Source organism: Rattus norvegicus, chromosome 7 (genome assembly GCF_021556685.1).
Source record: "Rattus norvegicus strain SHRSP/BbbUtx chromosome 7, alternate assembly SHRSP_T2T, whole genome shotgun sequence".
In the NCBI taxonomy this organism is placed as follows: Eukaryota; Metazoa; Chordata; class Mammalia; order Rodentia; family Muridae; genus Rattus; species Rattus norvegicus.
In genome coordinates, this window is record NC_141540.1 from 44,308,198 (window position 1) to 44,324,766 (window position 16,569).

The window sequence follows — 16,569 nt, forward strand, 5'->3', positions numbered from 1 at the left end:
ATATAGAACTTCTCCCACATTGTAGACTGAAACCTGAACTAGGGGCGACACGCACACACATACATAGCTATAGACTAGGGAGGAAGAGGGCCTGACAATGACATCAGGGATTTTCAAAAAGTAACTCAAAGGAAAAGGAAGCTCCAGCAATTGTTTCCTGGCTTCAGTCCCCTTGGAATACTGGTTCCCCTGAGGGGGAAACTTTTGAACTTACCTCACAGAATCTCCCCTCTGATTTTCCCCTCGTATACTCAAACTCTTTTCCTCTTTACCAGTACTGTCCAGATTTCCAGCCTTCTTGCATGACTTTTTGAATAAAACAGTTATTCATCAGGGACATTTTGCCTTAACTCGGCCAAATTATTAAAAATTCAGCATTGACTCTATCACAATATTGGCCTTCAAGACAGATGAGCTGGAATTGTGTTGGGTTTCTGTTGTGCTGGTACTTGTATTTTTCATCAGTTAATGGAATTTTGAATTATAACTGTCCTTTTGGACTGTTTATTTTCTTTCTGTCTTAATAGGTCAGTATGTGCTCATTGAACTTGACAGTTGACACCCCTAATAGACAAATGTTATAGGTCCCCAGTTTCTGGTCTTCATGCTTTCTGACTATAATTTTGTTTCAGATAGACACATCAGACCTGTGGTACTAAAATCTACATAATATGCAATCAACCAATCAATCAACCAACCAAACCGTCTTTCATCCTGGACTGTTACCCTCAGACTTTAACAATGTATCTACCTGACAACATCCTTCCTTGAACATCTAATAGTCAACACCGCTCTATCAAGTCTGGATAGAGTGACCTAAAATTTTCTTTCTGATACTTTCCCACACACTAAGGTGCAGTATCAGGAGTTGTAATTGGTTTCTGGAGTTCTCTCATTCTCTATTTTTATTCATAATTAAGTTCTATTGCTTCTACCTAAATCTGACCACTTCTCATTCCTGCCTCAATGTAAATCTCTTCGTTCTTGACAACCTCAGTTCTTAGTCTCCTTGCCTCCTTGCCACTGATGACACAGACACATAGTCAGTAGGTACCTTTTCCTTTATTTTAAACTGTCTCTCTCCCTCTCCCCTCATCTATATTCCCTCCACCTCTGCAGGTGTGTGTGTAAGTGTGAGTATCCATGCACCATTGAATCTGTATAGAGTCTGAGAGCAACCTTGCCTGTTGATTCTTCCCTCCATCCCTTTTGAGACAAAATGTTTTTTATTCAGTGCTACGCGGGCCAGGTTAGCTGATCCACAAGCTTCCAAGGAATCAGCTGTATCTATCTCCCATCTCCTGGATATCTTCTACACGAGAAGGTACAATCAACTATTCTTATGTTCAAAGTTCTCCATAGGCTTTGCATTCACACGTACAATGCTATGCTCTACAAAACACTGACCCACTTACCTTCACAACATTTTATCTCAACTCGGCCTCCTTTGTGCTTCCTCCAAAAAGTTAAGATTGTCTGATCCGTTGTCTCCTTCTCTACACAGCTCGTGCCTTCTTGTGGTTGTGTGTCTGTTTAATTGAAATCTTGAATAAGTTTTCCATCATTGTGCTGCATAGTCCTTACTAACCTTTCCCTCATAAACAAAAGCCAAGGCTGAATGTTTTGTCCTCCCCATGAGGATAAAAACTTTACAAGGACAAGCTTCCGTCTCAGCATGTAGCAAGTGCTTACAACCTCTCCATTGTTTGAACAGGCTCTCACCACTTTCCTTTTGAATGTCTCCTCTAGTTCTCCAAGTCTGTAAACCTCGAAGTGTGCAAATGTTCATTTGCATCTTCCATATGAACCTCAATACTATGAATGAACACAGAGATAAACGTTTAGCTCTTTCAAGGTATCATTTGCTGGTAGCATGGTTTGGTAATCAGTTTTTGGAGTCTTTCATTGTACATAAAAGATATTATGTGATGTCATATCATCGAAAGCATGAAATTCTGCTTTTTTTTTGTTCTGACAGTTCATACAGAGATAAAAGAAGTAGGTGGTAAAGGATGACCAGCACGAAGGAGAAGGAAACTATCAATCATTGAATGCTTATAATGTGAAAGGCCACCTTGATGGATTTCTTAGAAATGACTTTCACTTCTCCTAAAAGCATGTAAGGTGTGTTTTGTTGCTGTTGTTGTTGGCTTCATTTTTCTAGTACAGATTAAGAAATTGGATATTTTACAGTTTGTCTGAGGTAAGATTAAATGTATGGTTGTAGTGGAGCATGAATGCCATTTCTGTTCATTTCAAATACTAGTTTTTACTCTATCACCATGTATGTTATTAGGATTATGATGAATTTTGAAATGTGTTATACCTCTGGAATGACATGATTTTATTGTGCTGTAAAGTTTTAGGAGTGATTCCATTAGCAGTTGCTTCCTGCCTTATTTATGAACTTATTAAATGAAACTGCTATTTGATCTAGACTTACCAAGGCTGCTGCTGGCTGAGATGGTGTTTTCATATTCTGAAAAAGCATATAAAACAAGACTCAGAGAGAAGACAAAGACACTATTACAGTGAGCGAAGATGAGCAAGAAAAATTATTTCCAAGTATATGCTTAAAGTATGGTCTTCAAAGTAGTACCATCTAAATTATCCCTACAATTAATTTCATAAATGTTCTTGTGCTGTCTAATAAATACTTGAGAGGAGGAAAGGAAACAGAGACAGCTGTACCAAGAACAATTTAAGGGTAGTGTTCCTTTGTTATCTACAATTTTCTTATTTTTCACTTTAAAAAATACTGATTTAGTAAGTAGGGAGATTATTCTAAAGCAACTAATTCATGCCATTGGTGACCATTGCTGCTTTCCCAACCTCAGTCATAGCATTCATTGGTTTTACATGTTGAAACTGTCTTCAAGGGTTCAGAGGTAAGGATGATCTTTGATATTAGGGAATGTATTTTTCTTTTATTTTTGAGATTATAATATAATTACCTAAGTTCTCTTTTTCCCCCTACTCCTTCAAAACCCTCTCATATATCCTTCCTTGTTCTTTTTTAAATGCATGGCCTCTGTTTTCAATAATTATTGTTATATAGGTTGGATATGTGTATATAAAGTATAATATATAACAGTATATACATGTATATATACACACACAGACACAGACACAGACACACACACACACACACACACACACACACACACACGCACACAGAGTTAAGACCTTATAGTTTTTTCCTCATTCCACTCTGACATATCTATTATTGTTGACCATATTCACCTCATATTTAGACAGTCCTGTCAGTAGACTTTATGTGTGTAGCTTCTGACACTACTAGAATCTCACAATGACCTTCCTGGTCATTACAATCATTTCTCTCCATCTTCCATATATAATTTTTTTTAAAGTTTTTTAAATTAAGCTATAATTTTAATATATCTTTCTTTACCTTTCCTCCATCTAACCCATGTCCTTCTTTGTTCTCTCTCCCCACACTCCCAATCCATGGCTTCTCATTATTGTTGCACACACATAGACACACAGACACAGACACACACACACACACACACACACATGAATATATAAACATAAGCTTCTCAGCTGTTTAGTGTTACTTGTGTGTGTATGCTTTCAGGGCTCATATTTCAGTTGGTATTAGATATCCAATTAGGGAATCATCCCTGGGAAATAATATTTCTCATGCTTTTAGCACTTAGAGTATTCATTTATTTTATAATATTATTATCTGCGTGATTATGAGGCATAGACATTTGCCTCACTTTAAGCAAATGGAAAATATTGGTAGACGTGTAATACCCATTTTACTAGTTTTTCAAAAGTAAAATACAAGTAAATTAATACCTCTTATGACAATTATCTGCTATCTAATCAACATCTTAGGTATTATAGATAGAAATTATATTATCTCTATGATATACATTTTGGATAGATATAAAGTAATTGTCATGTCACTTCATAAGAGAAATTAGGGCAAGCCTCTGAAGCACTGGAATTAGTCACTTGGTAATGTGACATTTTTATTCTGCCTGGAGTGAGAGCGAGGGAGAGGCCAGCCTGAGGGAATCTATGCAGCTCCCCTTGATTCCTTCCCAACATGAGATTTTATTGCATGTCTCACTAATAGGCATTCATTTTTATCATTCCCCAGAGTCTTCTATGTACCTTACTAAAGTAGATTTTTATTCCAAAGCACATTAAAAGATTATTGACCTATAATTCCTTTGTAAAAAGCGAATGCTGCTGCTGATACAGGTGCTGGTTGTAGGTTAGAGATAACATTTGAGCAGTGTGCATAACTTGATACTTTCTTTTTACTTCTTAATTTTCAAAAATTATTTTTGAGAATGTAATGTATTTACATCATCTTCTCTTCCCTTTCCTCCCTTTGACACCTTCTTTAACAATGGCAATAAAGGTGACCCAGAGACGTACTTCTCTCTGCAAATTTATAAAGCCATTGGAGTATCCAGCACAGGACACCTCATAGAGAATAGGAGATAACAAACGTGAGTGTTTCAGTTGTGAAAACTTAAGCAGAAGTCATTGGAAAAAAATATTCCAAGTACACCTTTGATGTTAAATAAATGACTACGTCCTTTAATGTATTCAAAATGTTGACTTTCGTTGGTATTATATGTTAATATTTTCAAAATTCCTTAGAGACAGTATCTGTTTGGGACGGAGAGATGACACAGCTCATCCCCATTCCAATGCCACTCTGACTATGCCTCAGTTATCAATTACACCACAGTAATACTTCTAAAAATGTAAGGAATGCTTTAAAAAAAACTACCCACAGTTTCAATAAGTTTCACTTAAGATTTTGTTTTAATATGCCGTTTTAAAAGTTAGAATTTATATTAAGGTCTGTTCTCCTTGTGTGTGGCTTATCATTTTATTAGAATTATAAATGAGACTACAAATCCCATTTTGAATTACAATGACCTGAGATAGTAATAAACTTTATGTAAGGTAAGTTTCCACTTTTGGATCAGGGAACAAATATTTGAATGTTTGAAAAGGTCAAGTATTCTTTTCAGTGAAGGAAATAAGAATTTACCCAGAAGAGGAACATGCAACATTTTCAAATTAATAATAAAAAAAGTGTGAAATACAAATTTGAGTTTCATTGACAAAATGGGTCTAGATGATTCAGAGAAAAAAGGTAAGATTGCTTATAAAGTGATTCAAAGTATTATTAAACATCAAAGAGTGATTGCTAAATAAAAATTTGCTGGAAAGTGAATCAGAAATTTAGAGCAAAACTGAATTCTCTCTCTCCCTCTCTCTCTCTCCTCCTCTCTCTCCCCCCGCCTCTCTCTCTCTCTCTCTCTCTCTCTCTCTCTCTCTCTCTCTCTCTCTCTCTCTCTCTCTCTCTCCCTCTCTCATATATCATGGGGAATGAACACTAATGACGATTGGGACTGTTTAAAAAAACAAATAAACATATCCAGAGTCAAATATTTTAATAATGTAAAATCTAAGTTTAACATACCCTTGCCAATATTAAATTATATTACTACAGTCAGACAGAAGGACTGTAAGGCAGCATAGCATCATAGAGCAATGGGCCTTGATCCAGAACTTGTCTTCTGATGCTACTGTGTATAGATATGTGCTGTCCTGGGTTCAGTGTCCTCATTAACATCGTGAGGATGATTGTAGTACCTTCTATGCCTTATTAAATGAAAAAGATTTAATAAAAATTTTTATAAATGCTAGATATGAATGGACCAAATAGTAAAGGAACATCATAGACTCAAAAAGAAAACAATTTTCTGAATTTGGTTAAAACAAACAAAAATTACTAGCTGTCATGACTATTGGAAGCATTATGTGTTATCTATTATCTTTAGTTAGATTTAATTCATGATCTATTATTGTGTAACAGATTGTTTAAAACTACACTAGCTTTATCTGTTGTATTATAACTTTGTCGGTTAGCAATTTGAGCTGATTTAATTTGGCAGTTCCACTGCTCTTACTTGGAACTCTTCATGTAACGAGTCATCTGGTGACTCTGGAAATGTGCGTATCTGCCCAACTCTCAGTGTTGGTGTTGAGTAGTTGATCTAAGAGATATTGGTAGAGAAAATTCTTTTTGCTTTTCCCTTTCCAGTGACTATATCTGGCTTCCTCAAATGTTAATTCCAGTAACAGCATTCCGAGAGATCAGAAGCCATATGTTCAATGCTGGATCAATGCTTAGAAATATTTTTTCATTGTTATCATGTCCTAATAAAATCAAGTTATTAGGATAGAAGATATTTAAAGAGCAGAAAATGAACTCTTTATTGATGGGAAAATGTACAGGCATCGCCAAGAAGCATGCTAGCACAATGGAGTGAAGTGAGCAAATGTCTGTTCACCCAAGATCGAGCATAAATGTATGAAATGCTATCAATGAAATGAATCAGTGTTATTTTTAATGAGAGGGAGGGAGGGAGGGAGGGAGAGAGAGAGAGAGAGAGAGAGAGAGAGAGAGAGAGAGAGAATGATGACATGATGAGAGTTAATTGAGATCACATATAGAGGCATGAATGAGAAGGTATTTTTCATGGGATCATGGGTGACTGAAGGGCAGCTGTATCAACAAAAGCTCTGCTTAGAGTTGTGACAACTCATGAAAGCTGCATAGGTGTCCAACACTTAGCAAGCTACACTGGAGTGTCTGCTCTTCCTTAACAATCTTTTATTGCTTATACAACCTTGGGGGTGGATCATGAGTCTGGAAACTTTCTCATCCTCCTATGCCTTGTGAATGAAGTTTGTAAATTTCTCAAATCTCAAGAGTCTCCCTTCTCTGCACAAGACAGAATATTTCAACCAGAAGGAAATAGCTAGATGTGAGATTAGATAAAGTATTGGGACCATATTCTTCTGCAGTTTTTCCACACCATTAGTTTGTTGCTTGATTTAGTAAATATGACTTTGAGGAAGGCACAAATTCTAATGAAAAATGATCGCATTTCCAATACAAGTATTTTATTAAGAATGATGAGTCAATAAACAATGAAGCAACGAGTGTCCTGGATTTCTGTGGTACTTATAAATAGTTTAAGAATAAGCTAAGGAGAGACAGACAGAGAGGAAGACAGAAACAAAGAAACAGAAACAGAGAGATAGAGAGACAGAGATGGAAGAGATAGAGAAGAGACAGAAAGAGACAGAAAGAGACAGAGGGGGAAGGAGGGAGAGAGGGAGGAAAGAAGGGAGAGAAAAAAATAGAATTTTGATATCCATGACTGAGAATGATGTGCATTATGAGGAAACAGAGTTGAAACTATGGGCTATACATATCAGGAATACCCAACAATCACAATCTAGGACTACAAATGACGATCAGGTCCATCAACTGAAGGAAGAGAGCTAGTGTACAGTAGTGTACTTTCAGCATCGTGTACGATCAAAGAGAAAACATCAAGCTGTCCACAGCAGAGTTTCTAGAGGTATCATGAGCAAGTATCAGCTTTGAAATGGGTACAGTACACAAAGTTGTATGACTAAACTAATTGAGATATGTTAGTTCAGGAAAATACTGGCTGAAAGTAAAAGCTAGCTTCAGGGATTTACAAATACACAGTGCAACTGAAGTCCTGATTTACCTACATATTGTATGAGGCTGTTTATCATCATTAATCTTCTAAAAGCCAAATAATATAGATTATGGATTCCATTGTATGCAATAAACAAATGCACATACCACAGAGAGAGAAAGAGAGACAGAGACAGAGAGACAAGAGACAGATTAAAGAGAATGAGACGGAGAGATTAGGTTTAATTTTTTTTTAAATTGGATACTTTTATTTATATTTCAAATGTTATTCCCTTTCCCGGTTTCCCAGGCATAAGCCCCAACCCATCCCCCTCTCCTTCTTCTATGAGGGTGTTAACCCTCCCCAACTATCCCTTTCCCACCCCCTTGACATTTGCCTGCACTGGGCATCCAGCCTTGGCAGGACCAAGGGCTTCTCTTCTCATTGGTGCCCAACAAGGCCATCCTTTACTATATATGCAGCTGGAGCCATGGGTCTGTCCATGTATAGTCTTTGGGTAGTGGTTTAGTCCTGGGAGTTCTGATAGGTTGGCATTGTTTTTTTATGGGGTTACAAGCCCCTTCAGCTCTTTCAATCCTTTCTCTAATTCCTCCAATGGAGACCCCGTTCTCAGTTCAATGGTTTGCTGCTAGCATTCACCTATGTATTTGATATGCTCTGGCTGAGTCTCTCAGGAGACAGTTACATCAGGCTCTGGTAAGCGTGCACTTCTTGACTTCATCAATATCTATTTTTGGTGGCTTTATATAAATGGGCTGCATACCCAGGTGGAGCAGGTTCTGAATTACCATTCCTTCAGTCTCTGCTCCAAACTTTGTCTCCATATCCTCTCCTATGAATATTTTTGTTCTCCCTTTTAAGAAGGACTGAAGCCTCCAAACTTTGGTCATCCTTCTTCTTGAGCTTCATGTGCTCTGTGGAGTGTATCTTGGGTAATTTGAGCTTTTTGGCTAATATCCACTTATCAGTAAGTGCATATCATGTACTATTTTTTTGTGATTGGGTTACCTCATTCAGGATTATATTTCCTAGTTCCATCTAGTTCCATAGTTTGCCTATGAATTTCACAAAGTCATTGTTTCTTATCACTGAGTAGTACTCCATTGTGTAGATGTATGACATTTTTTTTATCCATTCCTCCCATTGAGGGCTTTTGGGTTCTTTCCAGCTTCTGAGAATTATAAATAAGGCTGCTATGAACAGAATGGAACATGTGTCCTGTTGCATGTTAGAGCATCATTTGGATATATGCCCAGGAGAGGCATACCGGGGTCCTCAGGTAGTGCAATGTCCAATTTTCTGAGGAACCTCCAGACTGATTTCCAGAGTGGTTATACCAGTTTGCAATCCCACCAACAACAGAGGAGTGTTTGTCTTTCTCCACAACCTTGTCAGCGTCTGTTTTCACCTGAGTTTTTGATCTTAGCCATTCTGATCTCAGGGTTGTTTTGATTTGCATTTTCCTGATGACTAAGGATGTTGAACATTTCCTTAGGTACTTCTCACCCATTTGATATTCCTCAGCTGAGAATTCTTTGTTTAGCTCTGTACCTCATTTTCAATAGGGTTATTTGGCTCTCTGGAGTCTAACTTCTTGAGTTCTTTGTATATTTTGGATATTAGCCCTCTATTGGATGTAGGATTGGTAAAGATCTTTTCCCAATCTGTTGGTTGCCATTTTGTTCTAATGACAGTGTCCTTTGCTTTATAAAAGCTTTGCAGTTTTATGAGGTCCCGTTTGTGGAGTCCTGATCTTAGAGCATAAGCCATTGGTGTTTTGTTCAGTAAATTTTCTCCTGTGCCCATGTGTTCAAGGCCCTTCCCCCACTTTTCCTTCCTTGATGTGGAGGTCTTTAATCCAATTGGACTTAAGCTTTGTACAGGGAAATAAGAATTGTTCGATTTGCATTCTTCTACATGCTGACCTCCAGTTGAACCCAGCACCATTTGTTGAAAATGCTCTTTCTTCCACTGGATGGTTTTAGCTCCTTTATTAAAGATCATGTGACCATAAATGTGTGGATTCATTTCTGGGTCTTCAATTCTATTCCACTAATCTACCTGCTTGTCTCTGTACCAATATCATAGAGTTTTTGATTACTATTGCTCTGTAATACTGCTTAAGGTCAGGGAAGGTGATTCCCTCAAAAGTTCTTCTAAGGTTGAGGATAGTTTTTGCTATCCTGGGTTTCTTTTATTATTTTAAATGAATTTGAAAATTGCTCTTTCTAACTCTATGAAGGATTGAGTTGGAATTTTGATGAGGATTGCATTGAGTCTGTAAATTGCTTTAGGCAAAATGGCCATTTTTACTATATTAATCCTGCCAATCCATGAACATGGGAGGTCTTTACATCTTCTGAGATCTTCTTCATTTTCTTTCTTCTTCAGAGACTCGAAGTTCTTGTCATACAGATCTTTTATTTGCTTGGTTAGAGTCACACCGAGGTATTTTATGTTATTTGTGACGATTGTGAAGGGTGTTATTTCTCTGATATCTTCCTCAGCCTGTTTATCCTTTGAGTAAAGGAAGGTTACTGATTTGTTTGAGTTAATTTTATACCCAGCCATTTTGCTGAAGTTGTTTTTCAGGCTCAGTAGTTCTCTCTTGGAACTTTTGGGGACATTTAAGTATACTATCATATCATCTGCAAATAGTGATATTTGACTTCTTCCTTTCCAATTTGTATCCCTTTGACCTCCTTTCATTGATTGCTCTGGCTAGGACTTCGAGTACTGTATTGAATAAGTAGGGAGAGAGTGGGCAGCCTTGTTTAGTCCATGATTTTAGTGGGATTGCTTCAAGTTTCTCTCCACTTAGTTTAATGTTAGCTACTGGTTTGCTGAATATTGCTGTTACTGTGTTTAGGTATGGATCTTGAATTCCTGATCTTTCCAGGACTTTTTTCATGAAAGAAATTGAATTTTGTCAAATGCTTTCTCAGCATCTAATGAAATGATCATGTGTTTTTTTTTCTTTGAGTTTGTTTATGTAGTGAATTATGTTGATAATACTGAACCATTCTTGCATCCCTGGGATGAAGCCTACTTGATCATGATGGATGATTGTTTTGATGTGTTCTTGGATTTGGTTTGCAAGAATTTTATTCTGAAGTTCTCTTTCTTTGTTGGGTCTTTGTGGGGTTTAGGTATAAGCATAATTGTGGCTTCATAGAAGCAACTGGGTAGTGCTCTGTCTGTTTCTATTTTGTGGAATAGTTTGGACAGTATTGGTATGAGGTCTTCTGTGAAGGTCTGATAGAATTCTGCACGAAACCCATGTGGCCCTGGGTTCTTTTTGGTTGGGAGACTTTTAATAACTGCTTCTATTGCTTCTGGAGTTACGGGGTTCTTTAACTGGTTTATCTTATCATGATATAACTTTGATACCTGGTATTTGTCTAGGAAATTGTCCATTTCATGCAGATTTTCCAGTTTTGTTTAATATAGGCTTTTTGTGATAGGGTCTGATGATTTTTTATTTTTCTCAGATTTTGTTGTTATGTCTCCCTTTTCCTTTCTGATTTTGTTAATTTGGACACACTCTCTGTGTCCTCTTGTTAGTCTGGCTAAGGGTTTATCTATCTTGTTGATTTTCTCAAAGAACCAGCTCCTGATTTTCTTGGTTCTTGGTGTAGTTCTTTTTGTTTCTACCTGGTTGATTTCAGTCCTGAGTTTGATTATTTCCTGTCTTCTACTCTTCCTGGGTGTACTTGCTTCTTTTTGTTCTAGAGCTTTTAGGTGTGTTGTCAAATTGCTAATGTATGCTCTCCCCTGTTTCCTCTTGGAGGCACACAGAGCTGAGTTTTCCTCTTAGCACTGCTTTCATTGTGTCCCAATAGTTTGGGTATGTTGTGCCTTCATTTTCATTGAATTCTAAAAAGTCTTTAATTTCTTTCTTTATTTCTTCCTTGACAAAGTTATCATTGAGTAGAGCATTGTCCAACTTCCATATATATGTGGGCTTTATTTTTGTTATAGAAATAACATTATTTTGGTTATTGAAGACCAGCCTTAGTCTGTGTTGATCTGACAGGATGCATGGGATTATTTCAATCTCCCTGTTTCTGTTGAGGCCCATTTTGTGAACAATTATATGGTCCATTTTGGAGAAGGTACCATGAGGTGCAGAGAAGAAGGTATATTCTTATGTTTTAGGATGAAATGTACTATAAATATCTGTTAAATCCATTTAGTTCATAACTTCTGTAAGATTCACTGTGTCTGTGTTTATTTTCTGTTTCAATAATCTGTGCATTAACAAGAGTGGGGTGTTGAAATCTCTTACAATTATTGTGTGGGGTGCAATGTGTGCTTTGAGTTTTAGTAAGGTTTCTTTTATGAATGTAGATGCCCTTGCATTTGGAGCACAGACATTTAGGATTGAGAGTTCATCTTGGTGGATTTTTCCTTTGATGAATATGAAGTGTCCTTCCTTAGTTTTTTTTTTTGATAATTTTTTGTTGAAAGTTGATTTTATTTGATACTGGAATGGCTACTCCAGCTTGTTTCTTCAGACCATTTGCTTGGAAATTTTTTCCCCAGCCTTTTACTCTAAGGTAGTGTCTGCCTTTGTCTCTGAAATGTGTTTCCTATATGCAGCAAAATGTTTATGTATCCAGTCTGTTAGTCTATGTCTTTTTATTGGGGAATTGAGTCTATTGGTGCTAAGAGATATTAAAGAACAGTGATTGTTGTTTCCGATTATTTTTGTTGTTAGAGGTAAAATTCTGTTTGTGTGTCTCTCTTCTTTTGGTTTGGTTTTGGTTTAATTACTTTCTTGCTTTTTCTAGAGTGCAGTATACTTCCTTGTCTTAGAGTTTTCCATATATTATCCTTTGTAGGGCTGGATTTGTACAAAGATATTGTGTAAATTTGATTTTGTCATGGAATATCGTGGGTTCTCCATCTATGTTAATAGAGAGTTTTGCTGGATATAGTAGCCTGGGCTGGCATCTGTGTTCTCTTAGGGTCTGTATGAGACATGAACCTGGGTTTTGTGTGACCTGAAGCCTCCAGGTAGGTCACTTGGCCAAAAGAGTTGGTCTTACCTCTGCTCTCAGGTGTGTAGGTACTCCTGGTGACTGGGTTTCAGCTCTAGACACAGGCAGAAACCTGAGGGGTCTTGCCCCTGACTGCTCCTAGGTTCCTGTGCCCAGAGGGCACAGAGGGCACTGGGTGGGTTCCTATTTGGGTTGGGAATGTGGACAGAAGTAGCTGTCTCCTGTGAGGTTTCAAGATTGTCCATAGTTCTGAGGGTTCAGCTCTCCCCGACACGGGATTTGGGTGCAGGGAGCTGTGGGACCGGTTCAGTTCCGGTCATTCAGATTAGGTTTATATAACAGACTTGTTTGGCTCCCAAACACATCTTTTTAATTAGGTTGTGTGTACGTTTGACATTTTATCATAGCCATTTTGGCAGAAACTATTTAGATACAATGATATTTTTGTATTCGATTATTTTTATAGAGCTATTCTTGGACTTACCCTTTAAAAACTAAACCTTCAGGATTTTGACTCTGGTAAAAATAGTGTCTTACTTAGGGTTTCTATTGCTCAGAAGAGACATCATGACCAAGGCGACTCTTATAAGGTACATTTGATTTCGGATGGCTTACAGGTTCAGAGGTTCAGTCCATTATCATCATGGTCAGAAGCATAGTAGCATGCAAACAGACATGGTGTTGGAGGAGCTGAGAGTCCTACATCTTGATCCAAAAGCTGCCAGGAGCAGACTGTCTTCCAGGCAGCTAGGAGGAAGATCTCAAAGCCCACGTTAACAGTGGTACACTTCCTCCAACAGTGCCACTCACTGGGCCAAGCATATTCAAACCACCCTAGATGGAGAGCAGAAAGGTCATCATTGCTTCATTCCTGAGCCTCCTTGGCTCTTCATCTATTCCATTTTTCTGAAAGAGATCACAGATTGGCTGGACATAGACACTCTGGCAGACAGAGGAAGAGTTGGGTATACCATAGTTTTTTTTCAGAAACAATACATATAGCTGCAGTGGGAGGATGCTTAGATGGATAATTGGTTGTGAGTGGGGATAGATCACAGGGTAAGGATTGTTCAGTTGAATTTGAACCACAAGATGGATCTCCATTTTCCTTTCTAAGCCTTGCAGGAGTGCTATCATAAAGGGCACTTAGGATACATAAAGTCGCTTTTGACTTACCGTGGCCTATTTAATGAACAAGAGCCCTTAAAATAAATTTTAATTACAGCACTTTGTATGCTATTGGTCTTTTATGGACTGGAGAGATTATTTTAAATTTCAGTTCTTATTTGTAAGGTTCTGGGTATATCTAATTGGAGCTGGAAAACACGTATAAGTTCACTTTACCAAGGAAAAAGCCAGAGTTGGAATTCTGAATCTTCCAAATGGTCATGTAGATCATTTCCCTGATGCCTGGTGGGCTGAGAAACAGGTAACTCTCCTGCTGGGGGATTCTCTCTATTGCTTCTGTGAAAAATGCCAGTTCATTTGTGTCACCAAATATAGTTTGTCAGCTTCCAAATCACCAGTAGTTACATTCTCTGATACGAGGGTTGGGGTGGGGATTAGAAACCTGCAAATATCAAATAATGTGATATAAACCTGGTTGGTTCAGTTTTTGTTGTCTTTTAAAAACACAGCAAAAGACATTAACTATCTCCTTCCATGTTTTAATTGAGGAATTATGCATTAGACCTGACTTCTGGATTTTAAAGGCTTTGGTCATTGCAATGGGCACTTAAGATAATATGAGGAACATAACAAATGAATTTTTTATGGTATTATTAACTAAAAATAGAGCCTTTTACATACTAGACAAGTATTCCAGCCATCTCATCATTGCCTTATATTTTTAAAGGAGTTTCAGTGGGTTATCTTTGTGTGTTAGCAAGATGGCTGATTGAGCAAAGGGGCCAATTGGCAAGGCTGAAAACAAAGGTTGACCCCCAAGTTCCTACATGGTAGAAAGAGAATTGATTTCTACCAGTTTTCCTCTGACTTCCCTAGCATGCTATATAATAGCACATGTGGACCTACCCATACACATATACACAAGAATACAAAGCAAATGTAATTAAAATTATACATTACTTAGGCTATACTTGAACTCACTTCATAGCCCAAACAGCCCTTGAACTCAAAATCCATGGCCTCTGTCTCCCAATAAACTAGTTCTTAAAGAGTAGTTCTTACTGTTAATATCATTTTTAATAGCTGTACAATAAGCACATGAACATATTTGTAGTATTATTTTTAGAAAGCTTTTTTATGAGTTACTCTTTTACTATGAGAAACAAAGACACCTTTGTCTATATTTGTCAGTAATTTTGCACTACAGAACGATTGTTAACAGTCTCATAATGACTGGCAGGATTGCTTTATAAGTAATATGGTTTGAAATGTAGAGATTCAGAGTGTTTGAAGTGCATGAAGACATTTTTGGATATGGATTAACTAGAAGGCTAGCTCTGAAGTGAAAATAAATGGGGGAATGGGAGTTTGGCCACTGGAGACAATAAATACTCATAGGAATTCTTCAATTCAGTCAGAGAAGAAAATACCAACTTGTCAAGAAAACAATGCCCACCTAATTTTAAATATTGCTAAATAAAAATACTATAAACTAAGGAGGATTATTTAGCTAAATCTGTATCACATGACTGTGGACCAGATGCTGTCACAGATAAATCTTATCTCCCTGACTGCCATATGTCCTATTTACCTAGTTTTGCAGGTATTATCTGCCAAAATACTAATACCCATATCTTTCTCTATAGAACTATTTGCTCTAGTCAATGGGAGGCATAGTCTCAGGAAATCCCCAGGAGGAAGGTAAGACAGCTAAGCCCTCTTTTACCTGTGCAGTTTTGTGATAAAACCCAAGTTCTACAGCCCCTTAGGAGACCAGACTACATTAGATTCAAGCTTCATTTCTTTCTTTTTTTTTTCATTTTTATTGGATATTTTCTTTATCAACATTTCAAATGTTATCCCCCTTCTTTGTTTCCCTTCCAGAATTCCCCTATCCCATCCCCCCAACCCCTGCCTCCATGAGGTTGCTTCCCCCCATCCCCCCACCCACTGCCTCCATGAGGTTGCTTCCCCCCATCCCCCCACCCACTGCCTCCATGAGGGTGCTCCCTCCATCCCCCCACCCACTGCCTCCTGCCTCCTGGTCCTGGCATTCCTTTACACTGGGGCATAGAGCCATCATAGGACCAAGGGCTGCTCCTCCCACTGATGCCCGACAAGGCCATCCTCTACATATGTAGCTGCAGTTAGGGGTCCCTCCAGGTGTATTCTTTGGTTGATGGTTTAGTCCCTGGGAGCTCTGGGGTAGACCCTGGTTGGTTGATATTGTTCTTCCTATGGGGTTGCAACCCTCCTCAGCTACCTCGGTACTTTCTCTAACTCCTCCATTTGGGGATCCCATTCTCAGTCCAATGGGTGGCTATGAGTATCAGGATCTGTATTTGTCAGGTTCTGGGAGAGCCTCTCAGGAGACAGCTATATTAGGCTCCTGTCAGCACGCACCTCTTGGCATTCCCAATCATTTCTGACTCAGTAAATTCTCACCTTATCACACTTACCCAACCCTTATAGGCCCTTCATAAAAATAATTGCTAGTTTGATTACATATAAAAATTATTGCCTCAAGCTCAACTTCTATAGAAATTACTATAAGGGTTGGCAGATCACTCCATGGGTAAAGCGCTTGCTATGCAACCATGAAGACTTGAGTTCAGACACCTAGCACTTATGTAAAAGACACACATGGCACAAATATCTGTAGCCCAGGATTGGGGCCCTGGAACAATAGTATTTCTGGGACTCACTGACTACCAATCTAGCTAGAACAGCCCTGGGTTCAGTGAGGAACCCTGTCACCAAATATGTACAGTGCAGAACGATAAAGAACCATCTTGAAGTCAAGCTCTTGCTTCATAATGTTATACCTGCAGAGGTTGGTGGACCCACACCCTCATGTGTACACGTGCATACAACACACATAATATGAGGGGCGGGGA

The 16,569-nt window shown here is 38.1% G+C and overlaps 1 non-coding gene across 1 annotated transcript in view; it reads right to left on the minus strand.

The window, feature by feature from the left end:
• Positions 1 to 1,722: 1,722 nt before the first annotated feature.
• Positions 1,723 to 16,569, minus strand: part of Csl1 (citrate synthase like 1) — a 114,685-nt gene continuing 99,838 nt past the window's right edge. Inside the window, exons 3-4 of the transcript XR_015624603.1 lie at positions 2,444 to 2,479; positions 1,723 to 1,815 (exon numbers count right to left, since the gene is read on the minus strand). This is a non-coding gene — a transcript (citrate synthase like 1). The remainder of the gene's footprint in view (positions 1,816 to 2,443; positions 2,480 to 16,569) is intronic.